The 23,152-nt window shown below is 32.5% G+C and overlaps 1 protein-coding gene across 3 annotated transcripts in view; it reads left to right on the forward strand.

The window, feature by feature from the left end:
- The window catches only part of LOC121113603 (tubulin gamma-1 chain), a 101,442-nt gene that overhangs the window by 55,266 nt on the left and 23,024 nt on the right, over positions 1–23,152 (forward strand). The window contains exon 2 of one of the 3 annotated variants that reach the window (XM_040707428.2): positions 6,904–6,983. The exons of 1 other annotated variant lie outside the window; for it this stretch is intronic. The gene's annotated coding sequence lies outside the window, so the exon portion shown is untranslated. Of the gene's footprint in view, positions 1–6,903; positions 6,984–21,028; positions 21,042–23,152 lie in introns of those variants that run through there. One more of the 3 variants, XM_040707430.1, reaches the window with a different exon arrangement.

The raw sequence follows: 23,152 nt of genomic DNA on the forward strand, positions 1-23,152 counted from the left end.
CGTGTTGTGTCAAAATCTATCTTCGCAGTCGGTACGATACATTAAATTGAAAATTCTAGTAAGCCGATTACATGATGGTCTAACATTGTTTTAATAGAAATACATGGGTTTTCCATGGTTTTGGGGACTGGAACTGGATGGTATTTTTAACCTAATATTTAAATATTACAGACTCCAAATTGGTATAGAAATTTTTTACTAAAATTGGATCTGCATCAAGATTTTTTTATTTTAAATCGTCCTTTTACTAATACTATCCTATGGACACCCCTGATAAGTGGTCTTAATGATAACCGAGAGAGATATATTTTTTACTAATACATACAGGATGGGAGGTTTGTAAAAATTAAGGACGTCCAATGGGAGAGAAGATATCAAGTTTTGCACAAATACAGACAAGGGGAGGTCAAAAAATGTATTATTTTCCGGACGTCATAAATTTATGACACCTAGTGGAGAATATATGTACATAGATTGGGACAAGAAACAATCGGTCTTTATATTTACCGATTCATATTATCCAACAATTTGAAAAGATTACATATTGTTCTAGAGCCTAAGATCGCGGTCTGGTCCGAAATATCTGTCCAGAAAAAACCCTACTCGGAAAAAAAATCAGTCTTGGACCAACTCTCAACACTAATATATACCACGTATTAAACTATCAATACATGTGGGTTATCTATCACTTTTGAGGGACTGTAACAAATCCAACGGTCATGCATCTTACATATTTGGTTATTACATTGGTTATATGACGTAGTAACATGGTGTATTAATAGCTGTGGGTGGGCAATTGATTGCAAATTAATTATTTTTAAGATATTTCCCACTCTTGTCCGGAGAATGATGTCCATCTATCAACCACTTCTAATTTTTTATCATATCGATTTGAAGTATGTACACTTGAGTATTCATAAAATCCAACGATACACTTGATAAAATATTATATAGGTAATTTGAACTCCAATCATATTCAAGGCATATTTTTTACTCCATCTGAAGTTGATATTAATTTTACTGTAGAAAATATTTTTTTGTAGTGTAAGATTCACGATTATGTTCGTATAGTTCCTAATTTCTTGAACGTTTTTGAATTAAGAAGATTTCGCTGGCAGTTTATGAAATGTACAAATTCAATATTAGCTTAACTTTTTGAACGATCTTGAAGGTATTTTCATTAGAAAAAAAAAGTTAAAATTAATTCCATAATTGATGGTTGAAATCAGGCCTGCAATATTGTTGATATAATAGTCAAACTGTGTAGTAATGCACGTATTTTCTTAGTATTTGCTCATAGTGGCCATCAGGAACATTATTATCATTATTTTTCTGAGCCTATGTATGAATCTAAATAAGATTTATGTATTTCTGTTAGCTTTTTCCAAAAAAAAAATCGTTACTATATAAATAATAGGAAGTGAGGGAGCATACGCCCATCGGTGGCGTGGACCCTGTACTAGAAATTACTTCTTAATTCATGGAATCATCGACAGTATAAATATTAGATAATTTCAGTAAAAATTTTATTAAATGAGGATTTAGATGAAATAGTAATTTGGTTTTGACCGCAAATTAAAAATTATTTTTTTCTAGAATACTTCAAATATTATTCTTGCGTACAAAACGATGGCTATAATAGAATTTGATTTTAACACCCCGATACAAATCATACATACAAGATGCGTTTGATTTCGTTTGAGCCAGTATTTGGCATCCAAGCTCACCTGACGGCAACCCCATTGACTTCTTTGTCTGGGGCGCAGTTGAGCGACACACCAACATATCCTCTTACAAAATCCGTTCTGATGTCTGGAATCTGCCAAAGGAGACCGTCATCAAGACCTGCTCCATTTCTGAGTTTAAGTAGATGCAGTTATTGACGCCAAAGGCGATTATATTGAATAATAATTGGGAAAAATGTGATTCAGCTTTCATTGAATATTGGTTTTTATTAAAATCTGATGATTACTTTAGGAGAAAATTCATTTTTTTTTTTAAATCATGTTGGTTGTAGAATAAAGGTGGCACTCTGTAGGTTTAATTCCTTTTATTTGTGCATCCCATTTTGTCATCTAAATACATACATGGCGGTTATTCATCATTTCCTTCAGGGTTTTTATTCGCATAAATTTTACATATTTAGTTTCCAAAATGGGTGACGTCAACAATGTTGACGTCACGTAAAAGCGCTCAAACGCTAAGAGTTGTATTCATTTCCTCTCACATAAACTTCTTTCTCGTAGTTTTTCAAAGTAAAAGCAACACCAAATATTGCTAAATATATAATATCCATGTAAGTATTTAAATGAATGGTTACTATAACTCCATGCTTCCTTCCAGATAGATGTATGATCCAACGGAAGTCATAATTTAATGAACTGTTTTCTTTCTCTGATTCATCCTTGTTATTTTTTTCTCCCACTTCTTCTTTTAACATGACAGGCTGTTATTAAGTACATTTTACCTTGATACGTAACGAAACAACAGATTCAAATGTATATTTACTGTTTCTATGAGGGTTAGTTTAATATATGTATATTAGGGTGAAGGCGGTGCCCAACAAATTCTTATAATTTGAGTGATACTACTTAACCTTCTGCACGTACCTAATATGGACTTAATGATCAACAATTTCATTGAAATATACTAATATTTCAATGAAATTACACCAAGTTTTGAAAGAAGTGACAAAAAACTACGACAGCCTCATTTTTGGATTATTGATAGCGTCTAATAATTTTTTTGTTTGTACAAAAACATATATTTTTTAGATTATGATGCAGTGATTAAAAAATATTAATACAGTTTAAAAAAATAATGCAATTTATTACCTTAAAAAGTAAGTCAATTTTGAGAGTAGATACTTAATAAAAAAAATAACTGGTCATGAAAATCCTGTGTATAATGTGCATTAGGCCTATTTAAAAACATACTTTTTTTGAATTGGGATATTTGACTCATGCTTTAAGATGTGAGAAGCTCAAAAAATCATTTTTTTAGGGATCTAAGTATGTCCTTTACCCTGCCTTATCGGCCTTAAATTTGTTCCCAAAACGCCGTTTATGATGATTTTGCGTAGTTTTTGGACAAACACCTTAGATGAAACACGCCATTGAATGCTAAAAAAGACCTTAAGCTAAAATATAACCATTTTTGAATAATACTTTATATATTTTTTTTATCTAAGTATCAAAATCGTCCAGTACAATGAAGGTGAAGAGAAACATCGAGGTGCTGCTTGGACCGCAGTACTAAAATTGTATACTCCCATCTATCAATGTTATTTTCTCTTATATTTTAAGCCTTTGTTGCGGAAAAAATATTAATATTTTTGAATGACTATACACATACCTCAATTGCTTATGTATAATAATTTTTCTAATACGAATTTAAAAGCCAAAATGATACACCTTTTATATTAGACTTCTATAAATGTATACGTAAAAATCACACAAAAGTGATTATTTTTATTATCCATTTATTTATTGAAGACATTCTTTTTCAAATAATCCAATCATTGGGTATTATATTTGTGCGTTGTGGCCATACTAAACATGTTTCACCTTTTTTCAGTACTGTGTATAGAGCACTTAATGAAAACAAACAAAATATACACTGTATTTTGTAATCAGTGTTCGATTTTTCTGTTCCTTTTCCTCCCCGAATGAGTGTATTTTTTAGCTGGCCCGTTAATTTGTTATTGGTAACATAAATGAAGTAATTTTATTTTCCTTAGCAGTTGTTATTATTATTTAGTTCCTTAGTAGCGAACATCCTTTTCTACATAGATTCAATTATATTCAAAACTTGATTGAACGTTCGTGTGTGGTCATAAAAGACGGAGCGTAATCCTAAGGATTTGTTGCAGAGTTATAAATGATAGTCCTTGTTAGAATCAGAGTAGAATTGGGGATCGACATGGGAGTAATTCTAGCAAATGTCCTTGTTTATATCCTTTTCTCCGTCCTCTCTTGCCACAGCCGATTGTGGCTGATCTAAAAAACGTCATGATCATTATTCTTTCTGTCTTCCAATACATTCTTCAAATTATCAGGGTTGCCATGTTGTTTTTTGGTTTCTTTTTTTAACATGCCTTGACTACACTGGATGTTCATCATTAACTATGAATGCTAATATTTTGAATAAAAAATAGCTCTTGTTAAGGTGCCGTGAACACTTTTCAACAATTATCGAATTATAATTCTTTATAGGATTAGTGGACAAAATCTGCCGCATTTTAAACACGACATTACACCATCAGCGTATGTCTGATCCGTCTGTTTTTGGTGTTAAATTTTTTTCGGGGCATAGGCTTCAGTTATTGTTTAATACTAGTAGCGATATCATCATTTTAAGTGTCCAAGAAAAGTGATTTATGTTCAATGAGAGAGATCGTAGCTGCGCTGCTATTCAGATTATGCTTAGTGATCACATGAAATTAAGCAGTGCTGACATCTCTAGCCTTCTGTCAATGCCAGTTAGAACGGTCAGAAGTCTCAGGAAGCAGCTGGAGGAGTCATCGGACCCGATGGACGTTGTTGACAGGAAGAAGAAGGAGGAGAAGAGCACCAGGATTGTCCGGGACTTCACCTTCATCAAACAGGTCAGGGACATCATCGACGAGAATCCCCAGCGTTCCATGAGAGCCATGGAAAGTCTGTTGTCAGCGGCAGGCCATGGATGTGGCCGGAGGACTCGCCTCCGGCCCACAAAGCTAAGCGGATGCAAAAATGGCTGAAAAGCAATGCTTATGCGTTCTCCTCTTGGCCTCCATCATCACCGGATTTGAACCCGTTGGACTACTTTTTCTGGTCCTTTTTTAAAAACTATGGAGTAAAAAGATAAATTAACATAAGAAAATTTTGATCTTTTCTTTCTGAAAATGTAAAAAAAAAAAAAATGCGTGTTATACGCGGATCCTCAAATTTTCCCTACTTTTTTTCTCTCTTTTTTTTTGTTTCATATGAGCATTTGAGAAAAATACTTGTAAAACACTTTTTATTATTTAAAAAAATGTCTATCAAAATTTTTTTTTAATAAATAACTCAATTTTCTGTATTTACTAACTAAGGAGTTTGTGTATTCTTTCATAATTTGATCAAAATGTTCCACCTCAAGATGACCTCGTAGGACAATGCCATTTTGCATAGGTAATTTTTATAGCATATTGAGATCTATTAAACAATCCTTTTTGGAGACCCAACATTCCATTTCTGGCCACCATACCTTCCAGATGTCAACCCGCTCAACTTGCCCTTCTAGCTGCATATCGAGGCTAGGGCTTGCTGTACTAGTACATCCAATCTTGAAGCTCTCAAGGCTTTTATCTATTGAGCATTGAAACTCCATGAGACCCATTACATTACAGGTGTGCGCGTCTAAAACTGATCACTCCTTTAAATTTTACGGCTTGAGGGCTTGAGAAGGGGTTCTCTTGTAGACCTTAAGGCCAAGATCTTTCTTAACCAGCCGTTCCATGGTTCTTCTGCTGACGTTGAACTCCCTCGAGAGGCCGCTGACGGTGACCTTGCCTCTCTTGTCCTTGACAGACTTTTTCACGGCAGCGACCATTTCGTCCGACCTTCAAGGCTTTGACTTATATTTTGTGGTCGCCTAAGGAGTCCCTTTGGCTACCACGCTGTAAACGGCGGTGCGGCTGTAGTTCAGAACCTTGGCAATTTCAGTGGGACTTTTTCCCCTTGCGGAAAGTTCCAAAATTGCAACTCGACGTCTCTCCATATTATCGCCTGTTGTTTCAGTGTTGCTATTTAGATTTTGCTGGAGTTTTGTTTATAACTAGTCAAGACCCTTGCCTCGAAGTATAAATCAGTTTCAACTCAATAAATTCACGAATATGTGAATGGCATAAAATTTAAAGGAGTGTTCAGTTTTAGACGCGCACACCTGTATTACTGCCTGTCAGAGCCGCTGCATTGACACCATTATCAAAATAGATGAATGCCACATTGAAGGCCAACATTTGTACAAAGCTGAATTAATGGTGTTACCCTACTTTCTGAAGTTTCAAAGTGACTAGTTTCACCTACACGTCCTGTACGTATTTATAACCAAAATGATTAAAAACACACTTATATCTATACTTATGTAAAGATGAACTGTCCTTGAATTCCCTCCAGGGGGCACTTTTATGGCTTTACATACTACTATGTTTTAACTTTATATACTGTGTATAACATATTAGTATTAAGTATATTAAAGAAGAAATAGAGTGATGTAGGTACCTATGTCGAAGGATTTGGTATACATATTATGTTCGGTGGAGAACAGTAGTCACGAGGTGTGTCGGATAAAAAAACAAAAGACAATCAATCTAGTTTTATTAATTAAAAAATCTTTATTTATGTTGCATAATTATCGTACACATTTGACCTTTTGTTTTACGCAGTTTTAAAAATCACATCAGGTAGAGGACCATTGTTGAATAAACCAAACTTTGGTATATTAATATCCGGTGATTTTTTCATTTTTTTTTTTTTCATTTCTATTTAAATAACTTTTCATTGAGATTTTTTAAAAAGAGAGTTATCTTATACAAAAAAATGGAGAGTTTTAATTGGTAACATATCTTAATATATAGTTGGGGATGATTAGTTAATTAATTAATTAGTAATTGGCGATTCTGCAGTGGTCTTAAAAATGTAGATTTTTATAAATAACCCCAATTTTCCAATTACCCGATTCGGACAAACGGCACCAATTTTCATTCTTTGTATGACACCAAATCTGATTCAAGTTCTCTAGTATCATTATCCGTGAAGTAATTTGCGTTCAATTTTTTTTTTTTTTGCTAATTTCAAATCATGAAAGTGAAATCATTCATGTGATTGCCGATTTTTTAATAAAATAAATTGTAAATACTTTTTCCTTTATCTTACATAGATTCCGTTTTATATGAGGCCTTAATTCCAACCTGAACCACTCCCTTTAGAACTCAAGAATTGTAGACATATTGTATTAAGGTGAGTTACCACCACATCTATCATGTATGTGAACACAATTTATTTCTAAGAACGTTGCATTTTATATTCTTCAAACCTCAACTATTCTACTCTTCAAAATAAAGAGGTTCTGTGATTGAAAATGCCTTTGGCTTTTTTTTATTGTAGGAGAGAAAGTGTCATTAAATTTTGAATGCACCATTATGGCATTTTCTCGCCTCCATACAAGAAACGCTTTAAATCACAGAACCTCATTGTTTTTAAAAGGATGAATTGTTGAGATTTGAAGATAAGAATTATGATATGTAGAAAATTTGACCTGTTGGTCTGGAACAGACCAACAGGCCATTTATTTATTGAGAATTTTGGATATTATAGTTCATAAAGTAATGTTTAATCAACAAACGAAAAAATTTTTCTTCCATTTTTTGTAAACGACTCCACTTATTTGATTCAAACGAATAATATCAAAAACAGCCAAACAGCCAGAAATATACTGGCTTAAAGATGTAGCGTGTTCTTCCAAGAAATGCTACTAACTAAACATAACTCCGATACGCACCAGTAGTTCCATCTCTTAGACTTTGCACGGACTTTTCAAACGACCTTCCTATCTTAAATGCAGGAAGGATTATCTTTGAGTCTCTTTTAATCTAATAGTTCACGTTGCTCCTTGACCCTCATTAAATTAATAGTTGCTTTCTGCTTGAGATATTGAACCTTCGTGTAATAGCAGATATTATCTGCTCAATGATTTTATCTCGAGAAAGGTCAAAACTTTTCGGGGAAAAATCATGGGTGAGTCTTGATTTTTATGATAACTTTAGTGAGGGATATATAATCAAATCCGAATAAAGTAAACTTCGAATTTTCCCATGAAAAGTGCACAACATCCAAAGTATTTTTTTTTTAAACCACACTTTTTGGGTGCTTATTTATATAAGTAATTTTGAAACTCCCTACTTCGAGGGAACCTGTGTTAGATTAGATCCTGTTTTTGAGTGATCGTGGAGGATTTTACCTAATCCTTCATCAAAAGTGTATCGGTGAGACACTCATGATATGTACCCCTACTGATTGCAAAGCAATGTTAAATGTATTTAAAAATAAACCTACTGAAAAAAAGTGTTGTACCTATAAAAAAAGGAAAATGACGTTAATATTAAAAATGTCAAGAAAAGTTGATTATATGCGGATTTTTCACTACGTGTTTCTTCTATGTAAAGTATTTTATTTTTTTTTTTTTTAAATAGGTATATTAGAGAACGTTGACTATAAGCGTATTTTTATTATATCCGGATTTGACTGTACTTAACATGTTAAAAATGATTTATCGTTTTTCTGACTCACACGATGTGTAATTAGGAAATCTCTGATGATTTGCATTTTTCTGCAATATTCATGATTCTTATGAATGAAAGATTAATTATTTAGGTGGACATATGAAGTACATACTAGGGGAGACACGGATAGATGTTAGACGGGATGGTTGTTCATCTCCAACATCAAAAAGATATAAGAATAAAATTTTTAAATTTTTCTCCTAAAAATTTAATGTTAAAATTTTATATTCTATCTTTAATATTTGAAATTTTTTCCCAAAAAAAATATTACTTAAAATTAAAAAAAGAAAAAAATTTTTTTTTTTTTGGAATATTCATGGATTCTTGGAATTTTTTTTCATAAAAATTAATTTTTTATGAATAGCTGTATATTTTTGATTTTTTGCCAAAAAAATTATTATTTGAATTTTTTTTTTTTTTTTTAAATTAAAAAAAAAAAAGACCCCCTGCAATAAAAAAATATATATATATATATAATACTCTGGACGTACTTGAACTCATATCATTTGAATTTTTGATTATTTTTGCGATCAGTTATATTTTATCAAAAAAGAAATTTGAGATAATATTGTGACACTCAGTACAAAAAGAACAGTTGCAACAAGTGTTTGAATATTCATTGCTTTGTTTATCATTTTATATAATTATACTTCATAGCAAGTATGTTAATTAACTATTCTGAGAGTGAATTTGTTCGATCCATAGTACTGATCCGTTATCTATAATAATCATCTAAGTATACCTTAATAATACATTGAAATTTAAAAATTCAACATCATGAAAAGTCTAGTTTTTTATTCATCAAAAAGTAATATGTAGTCTAATATTTTACGTTTTTAACTTGTGATGTGACGATTAATCAGAATTGGTTCCTTGTTTGGGCTCGGCATAAGAACAATAAGGGTCTCCTATTCCGATTCTTGTGCATCATAATTTATTACTGGTATTTAACTATCTATTACTCTTTCAAGTTATGGAATAAATTTACGAAATATTTATGTCAAGAAACCGGAAACATTCATGTTAATTTATGAATTTAGTCTTATAATTTTATAAAATGTCGTAATAAAATATTTCATGATTAAAAAAAACAAAAAAACTGCTCGAAAACTGAAACAAATCGAACACAAACTGAACGTTTTCTAAACGTAGTTGCAGCAATTGTTAATTTAGTGCCATACGTTTTGTAAAGGTCTCATATCTAGGACGACCGTACATCACGGCCTTAAACTTCTATAATCATACCACTGTACTGACTTACACGTTAAACTCGCTAATAATGCTATAACTATTGATGGAAATCGTTTAGCCTAAAAATAAGAAACAACTTTTGAATGATCTGAAGCACAACAGCAACCGAGTAATTTTTTTCTCTGATGAAAAGACCTTTACCGTTTACCCCGTCAACTACAAGCAAAATGATCGTGTGGTATGCTTTGACAAGGCTGACATCAGGACAGTCACCAAGACCAAACATCCGGCCTCTGTGATGATGTTGTGGCATCAACTAGAGAAAAAATGCCTCCTTTTTGGTTTCCTGTTAGATACCGGTTACCAGAGGCCACCTACTTGAGGGTGTTGAATGAAAATGTGGCCCCATAGGCCATCAAGACCATGAAGAAGTCCAACAAGGCCACGTACGTATTTCAGCAGGATGGGGTTCCGGTCCATAATGCTAAAATTGTACTGTAGTGGATGGTTATCAACACGAAATTCTGGTCCAAGAAGCTTTGTCTCCCTCAGAGCCCTGACCTGAATCCACTGGATTACACCATTCGGTGTCAAATGGAGAAGAAGGACTGCAAAGTCAGCCACCCAAATATTGATGCCCTGAAGACCTCTGCTAACCAGCTGTGGAGGATTATGAAAAAGGACTACGTTCCCAATGTGTTTAAAGGGTTCCGGAGGTGGTTCGAGGCTGTCATTGAGGATGAGGGTGGCTAGATACATACATTATGTGCATTGTTAGAGTAAAAACATTATGAAATAAAAATGTTCTTGTCAATTATGAGTATTTGACTGACTACATAGAGGCAGGTCTCAGTACTAAGTCAAACATGCCTTGGAGTAATTGAGCAAAAAAAAGAAGTCTTTTGTAAATGTGCCACGTCTCCTCTACTACTTAAATTTTCCTGGTCAATTATGAGTATTTGACTGACTACTTAGAGGCAGGTCTCAGTACTAAGTCAAACATGCCTTGGAGTAATTGAGCAAAAAAAAAAAAAAAAAGAAAAAAAAGAAGTCTTTTGTAAATGTGCCACGTCTCCTCTACTACTTATGAATAGAGTTAAATGATAATAATTATTATAATTCATCAATGTACAGAATATTGTGACAGCCAGAGTCAAAAGATCATAAAATGCCCATGAAAAATATATACTTTTTCTACTAGTGTTGAATCTCGGTCCAATCCTGGTTTTTTTTTTTTCAGTCGGATCTTAAATAATTTTTTTAGACCTATTTGTACGGATCTTTCGGTCCAGACCGTAGAGTAAGAATAAATTATTTTCAAATCACGGAGAAATTTGTACTTCTATCCTAATTAAAGACATGTACAAATATGCATCACATTTAACTTTATATGACGTCATCGTAGGTCCATGGTCAACACTTTGAAACGCATACGGGGTCATCAATTTTTCATTTATAGTTTTGTCTAACCGCACGTAGTTTTATTTAATAAACCACGTGCTATTTCTTTTAATTCGCCCCACACAAATCATAATGGTCTCAGACCGGGCTAGGATTTTCAAACCGAACCCCAACACTTAAAGGTAATCATTTAATGCCATGAGAGATACTTGAAGCATCTCACAGTCATACATTTTGATGTATTTGCATGACAATACTTTTCCACTTCATTTGATTATCATTTTATATGTATGTAAATATCCTGCATCATCAAACTTTTTTTAATTATTCACATATTATAGGCTTTTTCAGATAAAAAAAAATCTCATAAGAATAATTCCTCAACTTTCTCCTTTTGCCTTCTTTTTCAAGCATTGTTAGGAGTAAATATTGCTTCATAATTGTATATATTCAATGAGTTGCTAGGCTTTTGTACTATCTCATGGGTAAGGCTAAAGGATTCTCCTCTAAGGATTTGGGTGATTTCTTGAAGGTCATATTTTTTTTTTGCTGTGATCTTTTTATAGTGTACACATAAAATCATGTTTTTATAGTCGTTTGACCTGCCCTCTATTACATATATCCATATACTTTTTCAAATAAAAACATGATTGACCTTTTAATGTATACTAGGGTGCATCAAACGCCCTTAAGTATATCCTTGGATTAATGTATTTACTTGTCCGTTAGGGGGTTGCTGATAGTTTTATATATTTAACTCCTTAACTAACATTGCAGTTTTCATGAATTCACCCTTTAATTGAATTAAAAAGAAGGTGAATTCAAAGGAAAGAGAAAAAAAAATGATAAAAAGAACATCATATAGTTTCCAGAAAAGCATCATTTTGTGGGAGGTGATTTTTTCTTACGGGGAAAGGAATGTATTCAAGTTAACAGATGCCTTTCGTCACTTTGTATGATAGCTTTGAATATACTATTGTTTTAAAAAAAAATATCATTTTTTAATTGAAACCTGTTCAAGTAACAATTTGTCCAATAACTCAACTTGTAGAACCAACATGAATTATAGGGGGTGGTCCATTGAAATCTGAACACTTATTAATTCAATAATAAATTAAGGTTGAGTGATTGAAATTATTTCATATTTCGATATATTAAGGCATAAACAATTAGTTAAAAAATAAAACAAACTTTAATTCTCTAGCTTATATACTAGCCGAGAAAATGACAAATGAACGTGATCGATGAATTTCCATTGCACGCACCAAGCAGTTGGACGTCTCTAGGACCACCGTCTACGCTGTCAGCAAGTCTGAAACGTTGGAGAGGATGAGGGGCTCTGTCAAACAGGCCAAACTGGATCCGGAGGAGTTAAAAAAACAGCCCAAACCTATTAACTCAAGTCCATGGGTGCCCATGTAAGAAATCTATAAGTTTCACACCATTCTGTCAATAGAGCGATGAACAAAGTGGATATAAAGATCTCTGTGAAGGTTGAGAGGCCACTTTTGACATCAGTAATGAAAGGAACCTATCTTGTCTGTAACAAGACTCTTTTGAACTCTTTTTTACACTTTTGACTGACCTGATGCCCAACCCCTTGACCATACCTTTTGGTTGTATGTCAAAGGGAAGGCCTGCATTGTCGGTCATCCAAACAATGAGGCCTTCAAAGCCACTGTCAGCCAGTACTGAGACGCCTTGGCAGAGGACTACATCCCTAGCGGCTTCCAGGCCTTCTGCCATTGCCTAGAAGCCATTATTAGTGCAAAGAGCGGCTACATGAATGATTAAGATAGCTCAGACACTTCATCTATTTATAGTATTAACTTTGTTGAAATTATATTGTAAATAAATTAATTATAGCTTGTTGAAGTTTAAAATTCAAATTGTTTGGATTTTAATGGACTACTCAGTATAAAATCACAACATTTTTTGTTTCGTATCGTATTCAATAATGGTATTGTTTGCTGCGTTTCTTCAAAACTTTTTCATCTCCCCCCTTCACTTTATAATTACACTTAATTACATAATTGTCACAATCTCCACATTCCCTTAGTCTACACATACTAAGACGTAGTCTTGCTGTTACTGTTCCTCCATGATTCTGTGTCGTCATCCTTTTCAATTAGGTACATAGTAGGGTTTGGTTTTGATCTGAAAATACTGGACCGGTCTACGACTACTGTGAGTTCGGTCTAGATCGCTCCCAAAGAAAAAAGCCTGTCTGGATCGCTCATTTAAAAGTCGGTCAAGATCAATTCTATAGATCAATTATTGATGGTGTCATTTGTGGTTCAGAATTGCGAATATCAAGCTACAACACGTCATAAGAAGTTAAGAGGGATGCGTTTAATATTATGTATATATATGTAATATATCGTTCAATAAGTCCCGAGGTTTTCTTACAGATGGTGCCACTATTTCCAAATCTATAGATAAGGTAGTACTGGCCTTGAAACAAGCATATCATTTTTTCATGACGATTGGACTATTTGTTTACAAGTTACAAGTGCTTGAAGTGACGCTACTTAGGGTGTTTGTAAAAAAAAAGAAGATTCAAATCAATTGCTTGTGTTGAGAAATCACTGCTTCCTCATGGGACAAAATACTGTAAAGGCAAAAGTTTTGCTTGATAAATATTATCCAAACTCTACTCCATCGAAAGCGACTGTGGAACGTTGGTTTGCTGAGTTTAAATGTGGCCGTACAAATACCGATGATGCGGAACGCTTTGGTCTTCCAAATTCTGCATTTGTTCCTGAAAAGATACAAAAAGTCCACAAAATGGTTTTGTCTGATCGTAAAATGAAGGTACACGAGATAGCTGACATTCTAATGATATCAAATGCCAATGTGTTAGCTATGTTGCACAAAAAATGGTGTATGAAAAAGGTATTCTCAAAGTGGGTACTGCGTTTGCTCACAGTGGACCAAAAACTACAACGTGTCAAGGACTCAAAGCGTTGTTTTACCGCAATAAACCAGAGTTCTTGCGTGGTATGTCACAATTGATAAAACATTTGATTTAAAAAAAATAGTAATATTTTAAAAATGGTATCATGGTTGAAGGAGAGACTAAGTTGATGAATAAAGCTGAATTTTGCTAAAATATTGAGTACTACTTAGTTTGCATCCGGAATTATTGAATGATGTGTTAAGTTTGTTTTTGGTGTTATCACACATATAATCCTGAGCGATTCAACAGATCAGTCTGAAATTTAGGGAATAAATGCATAAAATAACCAAGCATTTTTTTTTTTTTTGTCCCTGTGAGGTCATTAAAAGGCTTTGTTTGACCGAAATAACACCTCTCTCCCCTTTTCTAATTCCATATCACTCCCCCTTCTTCTCTTTTTATTCTGTCGCTTTTATCCTACCTTCATTCTTTGTTTCTATTCTCTTCTATTCAACCCTGCAACGCGTGCACCCTCCGCTAGTAAATTATATTTGTACAACACCGGGATTAGGATAGATGAGAAAATTGATGTAATTTCCCAATTTTTTTCGTAATATTAACTGTTAGAGCAATAAACAAACAATTATTTTGAAACCAATTTCTTTATCAGACCAAGGTTAACTGAGAAGGAGGACTAAATAAACTATGTGTCCGCGTTTTTGACGCAATAATAAGTTATGACGAGATCTTCTGCATCCCCTCCTGCTCCGAAGTTATCACCATCAAGATTAAAAAGCTCTAGTACGAGAATAAGAACATTTAGTGGGAGCCTGGAAGTCTGTGGCGCCATCGAAAGAAAGCCCTGGGATACGTCTTATATGAATGCCGAGGGGTTGAAAGATGACTTGGAGAAGGAATGGGTTGTCCTGTCGGAGGAATAAGTGAAGAAGTCCGGCAAGGGATACAACTTTGAGATTTAATTGTTTAAATAAAGTAAAATAAATACGCTTATAAACTCTCATTGTCTTGATAAAGTATAGCTTGGTAAAAAATGTCTCCAGGATTCGTAGTGACACAGAGTAGATTAAGAGCGAAAAAAATTGCTATATATATATGGAGACTGAAGAAATTGGTCCACGATTTGAAAACGATTAAATTTCGATCTATGTTTTGAACCGAATTATCGCTCCAAACCAGACTCGAAAAAGATCTCAAGACCAAAATGAAACTTATATTCGGTCTTGAACCGAGTCTCAACACTATTTAGTTGTTTTATTTGTTTATCTTTAAGCCTTCATACCTAGGTGCAATACTTCTAATAAAAACCCTTTTATTACGACATACATAGGCGTGAAATATATGTTTTTTTAAGAATGCTAATGAAGGAACTACATAATTATATTTATTAAGGGTTCAGAAGGTGAAGATTCGGAGAGAGGGAGCAAATTTCCTTGGAGTTGAGAGAAGAAGGTGCCTTGTGATGGCAAGTAGGGCTTTTGCACATGTATATGCATGCACGAACGTACAGTGACTGAGGATTGATGTTAATTATACATAAGTAGGATGTATAAAACATAAATAATTATTATTAGTGAAATGTGTATTGACATGGATGTCAAGGCCTCGTACAAAATGCAATTGTAATGAACCCAAGGGGTATCAATATATCACTCGGTTATTACCTCTTCCAAATAAGCTATGTAGTCATTTCAGTTTATTTGTCTCATTAGAAGAAAGGGCTACGTAAAAAGTTACGGCCCGATTTTGCTATAACTTTGTAGGAAGATTAAATATGAGGTGAATGATTAATTTTAGTGGATTTTTCCCCATTAATGTTAATCTCCTTATCAATAAAAACAGTGCCTAGATAACGGTCCACGATTTCCATTGTTTTAGCCACATTTTCGACAATTGGCCTTCGAGAGCGTGATGCATCTTTGACGCCATCTTTGATGACAGCACTAACGTAAATAAAAGCTAGTCACATCTGAAGAGGCTATAAGGCAAAAATGACTCATCTATACTAATCAGTAATCTTTTTTCTTATCCCTAATTCTGATTCGTCGGAAATTTGGTATATGCACCATTTTCATTTTCTTTATATTTAAACAGAAACATAAACTATTAATTAAAACTATAGTTAATAGTATTTGAATCATAATTATGTTATGAAAAATTATAAAAGTTATTTAAAACAAAAATACTTAACCCTAATCATGTACTTCAAAAAAAATCGAGGTTAGGTGAATCCTGAACATAATTTATATACATATATAGTTTTTGTTTACCTTCTATTTGAACCATCTTGTTACCTCTTTCTAGCATCTGTTTACAGTTACTCACCAAAGTTTCAGGCATTTTGGACTGGCAATTGCTTGAGTTAATTGATGTGCGTGTTTTTGTGAAAAACATTTCTAAATATATTTTTCAACATGGTCTCCTGGTAACTCTTCATACTTCTCCTAGCATGACCCGTCTGTTATTCCGCTTGGATAAGTCTGTAGATTTACAAAGAGACTATGTTGGGAGGAAAAAAAAATCCATCACATCAACTCACTCAAACGACTGTGGCGTGGCATAACGCGTCCAAAATGGATGTAACTTTGCGTAGTAACTTTCAACAGATGCTAGATAGATGTGACTAGCTTTTATTTACGAGTGATGTCATCTTCACGTGGAGGTCGGAAACTTATCAGACCATCCTCGTATTTGCAAACTTTGTACACATACAAATACATATGCTAATCTGTAGATCGATTGAGCAAGGTTTGAAAAGTATCATTAAAATAGTTTGATTATTCTATGGTTTTTTTATTATTTTTTTTTGACTTCTCTAGTTTCAAAGATATTTGATTACATGCATGATTATATTTGAATCAGTGATCTTCTTTTTCTATAGTAAAAGTCATTAGTATAGTTTTTTGCATAAATACAAAGTGTATAATTATTACTTAAATATATTTTTTAAATAAGAAAAAGTAGGTATGTGAGATTTTTGGAAGGTTTGAGCTGAATTTTACAAAAAAAAAAAAAAAAAAGGGTTGCAATTAAAAATGGATGATAAAATCAAAAACTCAAAATAAAAATTATTTTATATATTTACTGGAACACTTAAACATAAAAATAAAATTACAGAGCAATAATAATTATTATTTGAAAATGGTTAGATCCACCTTTTAGGTGGAGAGTCAAATAACTAAAACAAGAAATAATAAAATATTAGTATTACTCGAAAAATCGTTCGTATATATATCAAATGGAAGGATCTAGTCCTGTATGTACGTACGAATTTCAAACCTTAACAGCAGCGGTTCTTCACCTTTTTACCTCAATTATTATTTTATTTTTTAATTCAGATAATTTTCCATTCTTTTATACAGAGTGTGTCGACATATCTGCCTTTTCAAAAAGGCACTGAAATTATTTTAATTATTCACAAAAGTTTTATTTTTCTTTTATAATGATAGAACAACTTTTAAAGTTTTGCTTAACACAGTTTTAATAATCGTACAGAGTGCGACAGGGGAATTTTCCGCTAGAAAGAAGCAAAACCAAAACCTTAATAACTTTTTATTATAAAAGGATAATGAAAAATGTTATTGAAAAAACTTTAAGCAATCAATCTTGGAAAGAATTGCTCAATATGGCAGCCTCCAGCCTCTATCACACCCTCCACACGATGTTGTCCCATTTCTTCATTGATGCTGACCTTGAGCTCCTGCATATTTCTCTCCAAGACGCTCTATAGACTGAAGTCGAGGGGATTAAGATCAGGAGTGGAAGAGAGTCAGAAGTTATGATACTAGAAGTTAGAAAAGTGCTCATAGCAGAAGTTTTGTGTCTTCAAGGCCGTATGGCTTGAGGCACCCTCTTGGGTCAACACATAATTGTTCGCAGGGTAGTTAGCCTTCAGCCAGGAAAATTTTTCTACTTCATGACCTTATAGTAGGCCTCAGTCCCGATTTGCTTATTGGGCTTGAAGAAGGAGGGATCCATTTTCTTCTCATCAGAGGCAACGACTCCCAAGCACATTTGTTTGGGCTGGATATTTTGTCCAGAAAGTGGCTTGAACTTCCTGATGTTCCGTACTGTCCTCACTTTCACGTCAACAATGTCTTAAATTCCTTTTGGATCAACATCCGCGTTGAGAAGATCCAAAACCCTTTGCCTTTTTGATTCCTGTTCACTCATTTTTCGGCCGATTTTGATCAAATTAAAAGATTGTACAAGAAAAACAACACATGTATCGAAACATTGCTTGGGATGTCATCTAAAAACTTAATTCGTGAAAATAAATTAATTTTAATGACACGGAAAATTTTCTCTTTTCATTCTGTCCCAGGGCAATAAACTGAACTTCGATATTTTATACTGGGTGATTTACTATTTTTTTTTATTTCTCTTGAAATAACTTTTCATTGCGAGGTTTAATAGGGACAGTTATTTTCTACAAAAATATGCAAAATTTAATTGACAACATATCTTATTTCTTAGTTGTGGATGAAATGTAGATTAAGTTATTCGTTATTGTGCAATTTTGCAAAGATCTTATTTAATAAATCCGGTTTCAATTACCTCATTTGAACAAACTGCAAAAAAGCAATAGTTTCTGCATGACGCCGGATCTAATGGGAGCAATTTTAGCGTTCTAACATCCTTGTTTGTGTAGTTATTTGCTTCCAAAGAATTTTGCGAATTTTAAATTACAAAAATCAAAGGAAAAAATCCTTTTATTAATCAATTTATTTTCATAAATTACTCCAATAGAAACTCAGGTGCAAAATTGCTAATAGGTTAATTTGATATAATATTTTGTTCCTTACTATTCCAATATATGAGAGCAACTGACTGTATTTCCAAGAAAACTGTAGTATCTTGACTCTAGAATGAAACTACTTTTATCTTTTTATAAGATATTTAAAAATTATTCAATTAATATATCGATTCTCTCAATAAAATACAATTATTGGATTGTGTAGATCTCATTTTTTGGTTGCAACTTGTATATAGAATATATTATGTAATGGGTTTTTTCATTAAGAGCGCTTCAACTTTTTCTATAAATAAAACAAAAAAAGGTTAAAGATTTTGTTTAAGATTAATTAAAGGGATTTGAGACGGATTTTTCTTGATCAATATTTCATTTTTTGTTGTTGTCCTAAAAACGGGTTATTATTTGATTGAGTAAAAATCTGTCATTTCAAAAATGGTATTATCTTATTAATTTAATAAATTTTTACATATTATGTATTTTGATAAATCAAGTTATTTCCATATTATGCGACCATGACTTAGTACACTAAACCAGTAGTTCATAACCCTTTTACCTCCATTATCCAACTTCAAAACTTCTAGTATAAAGCCATATCCTCCAAAGATTTTTGCTTGGAAATTTAATTACCATTTTAGCAAAGATATTACTTTATTTTTGGTTTTTTAACGAAACTTCAATTCTCACTGGTTTAAGCTCTTCCCAATCTTACTTACATGCCTTGGACACTTTTGCAACGTATTGTAACGTATTTTCACCTTTTATATCTTACTTGTCGTAACGTCATTGTGATAATAATTATAAGCGTAGGTTTTTAAAACTCCCTCAAAATAGAGTCAAAAATTATACCTAGTCATCCCCAGTTTTAGTATGTGCAAAGCCTTGGGCAAAGATAAATCTGTAAGTTATATTTATTCTTTTAAAAATAATTTACTGTTGTAGAAACCAACTCGGGGCCTTTCCTTTTTATGACCTTTTTTAAAAATAAATTTTCTGCATATTATAATTGTAGGATTTTTTAAAGAAAACAATTATTTTTTACTTCTTGAAAATTACCTTTATTTTTTATAAAAGATAGTTTCTTTTTTATAATCTATGACCTTTTTGTAGAAATATTAAAAAAATCTACCCTATGCGCGGCTCTAATTACGAGTGGGGCCGTGCACTTTCCCCCTTAAACCCGATTCTGTACCTAGTATGTACTTAATAACTTGATATCCTATAAATAAATGTTAAGGTCTCATTAAAAGAAAAAGTTTGTAGAGGAAAAATAAAGGGGGGAAAAGATATCCGAGATCCTTACGTAATTTGTAGCATTCTTACAAAGAAGAATGAAAAAAAAGGCGGGAGGTATTTTAAGTACTCCTTCCCCCTATAACAGATGGTGACCTTTATAGGTAAAGCTATTTATCTTTTTCTTATAAAAGGAATAGGTATGCAAGCCCAGGAAGTTTCCCACGATGTCCTCTTTGTTTTTTGTTTGTTGGACGCTCACATCTTGAATGTAATTATGTATTTATAATAATTTGAAACTTATTGTATAATTACATAATTATTTATCAATTTTTTCATCATTAATATGTAATTAGGGGAAGCTGGAGACAGTTGTAATAGATTACCGTCACAAATTATATAATACGAGGGTCGTTTGAAAAATCCGTGAAAAGTCCGACAGATGGCTCTACTTGCAAATATCGATGAGTGTTTTACAAAAAATGGACAAAGAAACAATTTCATGTGTTGATTTAACATTACTTTGTCAAAGGTAAAACGCTTCAGGAGACTAAAAAGAAGTTTTATAAACATTATAAGGACTCTGCACCTTCGATTAAAACAGTTTATAAGTGGTTTCAAATTTTTTGGAGTGGTTATACGGGCACAAGTGCCACTGAACGGTCTGGACAACCTGTTGAGGTTACGACTCCAGAAATAATGTATAAAACCCATGATATGCCCATGGATGACAGAAGAGGGAAGGTGCTTGAGATTGCTCTTACTGTGGGCATATCGAGTCCTATTCCCAATAATTTTGCGACCAAGACTGCTGAGGTGTGAGTTGATACATTTTCGTGATGGAAAATGACTTTTTTTGTGGGCCAATCGTGGGCATTGTTCTTGCAGCTTGGTTAATAGTTAATGAGGATTATTCCTTGTGAATCCAAAAGACAGACGTCATAATCTTTCAGTCCGATTCCTCGATTCAAACGAATGTCAAACAGCCAGAAATAGTTGGTGTGTGTTTTTCCAAGAGATCCTACTAACTAAATATAACCTCGAGTTACATTAGTAGCGCCATCTCTTGGATTTTGCACGTACTTTTCAAACGATCCTTTTATAATGTAGATTATTCTCAAAAAATCAAACATTTTTGTCAACTTTTCTTCAACATGGAGGGATACTCTTTTTGTAATTCAAGTCAATTTTTGCTCTATGATGTATATTCGTCCCCTTTTAATGTTTTTATTAGTATAAAGGTTCGTTCTTGAAATCCTAAACCAGTCAGAGACCATTATGATTTTTGCTGGACCGAACTAATTCAGCTTAATAAAAAATCGCCTAGATCGGTGCAAAGGAACAATTTGGTTTAGTTTGGTCCCAAAAATCGCTCTAATTTAATGTGCGGTATAGACAGATTTCACCTATAAATTATTTATGACGTCATAAGTTTTTTTAAATGCTGAACAAGGTACAATGACATTATAATGAAGTTTAAACAGAGAATTCACAGAAGAATTTTCATCCTATCGTCCCTCCAAGAATAAGGAAACTCCGAATTTGAGTATCTCTTGAGATCGATGATCAAGTTAAAAGTATATCCCTTTGATTATCTTCATCTTCCTTTATTTCTAACTCTTGGAGACTACGGAAGTGCACTTAATCCGGCCTTAAGAATGATCATAGGCCTGAGCAATTGTCCAATTAAAGCATATCTAAATTTCAAATTCTGTTATATAGTTATAATTTCATATATGGTTGGATAGATTCTGAATTATTCTGAATGTTATATGTACATATATAATATGTATTCGAGAACATATCCTGAACTTTTTAGATTTTTAAGATATTCCAGATATTTATAATCCTTTTTAAGATCTTTGTTCAATGTAATAATGTCCCTCATAATTAGAGTTGATATTTTTGTAGGAAAAAACAACGTCGTGAAGATGAATAATATCTCATACATAATAAAGTCGGTCCATTAAGTGAGGCCGCGATCCGGACCCAAAAATCGGCCTAGAAAAAATAACTTAAGACCAAACCGAATAAAAAATTATATGCCTTAATTAATATGCATATAAAATGTGGGTATTTTATCATTTTAATTAAGCAAATCAAGTTTTATTTCCCATTTAATGAAGGTACAAATATATTTATATGTAGGTATAATAGTCGTTACGGGCATATACCTAGATATATGTATACTAAAATAATTCCTTCAAGGCTGTATAAATAAATTAAATTCTCTTTTACTTAGTTATCATTCATATTTTTTGCCTATATAATATGTAGATTTTATGCAATTGAAGAGACATTTTAGGTTGTGAAGGAAATCCAAAATGTACGTTGATTGAACGTAGGTGTAAAATTATTAGTTATTGATGGGTGTGAAGCATGTTATCTTTATTATTTTGTAAACTTTGTCTCTAAGAAGAAGAATAAGTCAATTTGTCAATGATAGATTTATATGGCTAATAAAAGTATAGGGGAACAAGGTTGACATCATAATTATGACATATCAAGGACTCCTCCTGGAGGGAGGAAGATGATGATACTACAATTACATTTATGTACAGGGGCATCCGCAGGATTATATATGCATATTATTATTAAAATTATTATTATTTTTTAGGGGGGCTTAGTTTTTGAAAGTTTAAAAATTAGAATTTTTACAAAAAAAAAAAAAAATTGAAAAATTTAACTTTTTTTTAAAAAGTTGAAAAACTAAATTTTTTCTAAAAAAAAATTCAAATATAACTTTTTTTTTGGAAAACATTTCCTAAAACAACAGTTGTTAACAAAAAAAAATTTTTTTTTGGAAAACAATTCCAAAAACTAAAAGTCAAATATTAAATTTACTGGAGAAAAATTTCAAAAATTTATGGCTATCAATAGAAAATTAAATTTTTGGGAAAATTATTTCAAAAATTCATTGTTTTTATGAAAAAATTATATTTTTTGTAAAAAAAATTAAAAAATTATATTATAAAATTTTTTGAAAATAAATTTCAAATATTCAATTTGTTGAAAGTAAAAATTTTCTAATTTTGGTAGGGGGTGCGCGGATGTAGATTCGAGACCCTTGTATGTATCTTTATTTCTCTCTCTATGGAGGATCGTAATTTATTAATGTACATAATATCTACAACATAGCTACATAATAAATTTTAAAAAGTAAGGTTTGAGGGGTAAGGAATCATAAATCAAATCCATTTCAAGGACATGACTATTTTATAGCAAATAAGAGAAATTAAATTACCGACTACCAATCCTTAAGTCTCTCGTCTCTTAGATATATATAAATATATAAAGCTACTTGCTTATGAGAAAGTATAGTCACTGCCTTTTTAAGAAGCAATTATCAAAT

The sequence above is a fragment of the Lepeophtheirus salmonis genome, chromosome 2, assembly GCF_016086655.4.
Source record: "Lepeophtheirus salmonis chromosome 2, UVic_Lsal_1.4, whole genome shotgun sequence".
Classification (NCBI taxonomy): domain Eukaryota; kingdom Metazoa; phylum Arthropoda; class Copepoda; order Siphonostomatoida; family Caligidae; genus Lepeophtheirus; species Lepeophtheirus salmonis.